Source organism: Penaeus monodon, chromosome 14 (genome assembly GCF_015228065.2).
Source record: "Penaeus monodon isolate SGIC_2016 chromosome 14, NSTDA_Pmon_1, whole genome shotgun sequence".
Lineage (NCBI taxonomy): Eukaryota > Metazoa > Arthropoda > Malacostraca > Decapoda > Penaeidae > Penaeus > Penaeus monodon.
Genome location: NC_051399.1, coordinates 15,845,590 through 15,848,029, shown reverse-complemented (window position 1 = coordinate 15,848,029; position 2,440 = coordinate 15,845,590).

Below are 2,440 nucleotides of genomic sequence, written 5' to 3'. Positions count from 1 at the left end.
TATATAATATAGATAATATATATAAATTAAATATATATATATATATATAATTATATATATAATATATATATATAATATATATATATTATATGATTATATATATATTAATATTATATATATATATATATATATATATTATATATATATTAATATGTATTATATATATATATATAATATATAATATAATATAATATATATATTATATTATATATATATATATAATAGATATATTATATGTATATATATATATAATATATATATATATATATATATATATATATATTATATTATTTATATATATATAATGTGTATGTATATATATATTATATATATATATATATATATATATATATATATATATATATATATATATATATATATAAACAACCATCCCTGACCAGGACTCGAACCTAGGTCACTCCGGGTATGAAACCGGAGGCCAGTGCTAAACCAACCATGCCACACGACCCACTAAAAGGAGTGTGCAACTAGGATCTTACTAGCTCCATAGACATTACCTATCTACTCATACTTGAGTAATGATAGCGAAGTTTTACGCTCACTCCCCGTGGGCACTCGGTGGAAATTGATTTAGCAATTCAAATCCTAAGTCAGATGTACCGAGGTATATTTATGAAAGATGGAATAATGCAATGCCGCATTGATGTCGATAAATAACAACCATCCCTGACCAGGACTCGAACCTAGGTCACTCCGGGTATGAAACCGGAGGCCAGTGCTAAACCAACCATGCCACACGACCCACTAAAAGGAGTGTGCAACTAGGATCTTACTAGCTCCATAGACATTACCTATCTACTCATACTTGAGTAATGATAGCGAAGTTTTACGCTCACTCCCCGTGGGCACTCGGTGGAAATTGATTTAGCAATTCAAATCCTAAGTCAGATGTACCGAGGTATATTTATGAAAGATGGAATAATGCAATGCCGCATTGATGTCGATAAATAACAACCATCCCTGACCAGGACTCGAACCTAGGTCACTCCGGGTATGAAACCGGAGGCCAGTGCTAAACCAACCATGCCACAAGACCCACTAAAAGGAGTGTGCAACTAGGATCTTACTAGCTCCATAGACATTACCTATCTACTCATACTTGAGTAATGATAGCGAAGTTTTACGCTCACACAAGATTATATCTATATATACACACATACACATAACAAAGGACAGACTAGTAGATCGGACTAAGATAAATAAAATAATATTTTATGAATAAAATAATCATTTTATTAATAAATAACAAACACTAAAATAATATATTGCACAAGATTATGTCTATATATACACACATACACACATATATACATGCCTACATACATAAACACATACATACATATACAGTTTATATACCCATACACACATAATCATACATACCTATACACAAACATATGTATATACACATACATATACATAAATACACACATACATACATATACATATATATGAATACACTTATACACATATACATACATATACATATACAGACATACACACACACACATATATATACACATACACACACACAAATATGCTTATATTAACCTTACATGCATTTGCATGTACACATACACATATATTTATAAATGTATTACATAGATACATTGTACACTTATGTACAGATGCATGAATACCGCTGTTATGTACCTGTATACATACTTATTCAAACTACTTTTTACATTTGTCCTAAACATTAGCATTCACTCTGACATGTGTACTAGGTGGGTCTTCAATGATTTTTTGAGTGACAGCAGTGATGGAGCATTGTGGAGATGTGAGGGCAGATTATTCCATACACTTACCCCATGATATAAAATGCATGTTTTTGATTGGTTTGAGCCTATAGTTGGGTGCTTTAATAGTGAGTTTGATCGCAGAGGATATCCTAAATCATTTCTGAACCGGAATAAATTATTTTCATAGATATTGATACATTTAAAAATGAAGAGAGCACAAAAGTAGTATTTATACTCTCAGCTTCAATATTTTTCAGTGTTGAAAAATGCCTCATTGGAAATGGTCATATTTGCCCAATCGAGCAATTGTTCGGATTACTCGTTTTTGGGCATTTATAACGGGCTTAGTGTGGTTTCATTGACAGCTCCCCAAAACGTGTTGCGTATTGTTAGATGTGGATAGATTAATGAGAAATATATGCTTTTAAACGGGCATTCATTGTGAAAAAAATTCACGCGTATGGTACAAGATCCCCAAAATGTTTTTTAATTTTTGACGAATACTGTTCGTATGACTTTCCACGATAATTTATCATCAATGATTACTCCGAGAAATTTAGTTTCGGTTTTCCTTAAAAAGCTTTATGTTCTAATATTACCGGAAAAAGTGTAGGGGGAAGTTTCTTATTACGATTAAATATAACATAATGGGATTTAAACAACGTTTAGCGTCAGTTGTT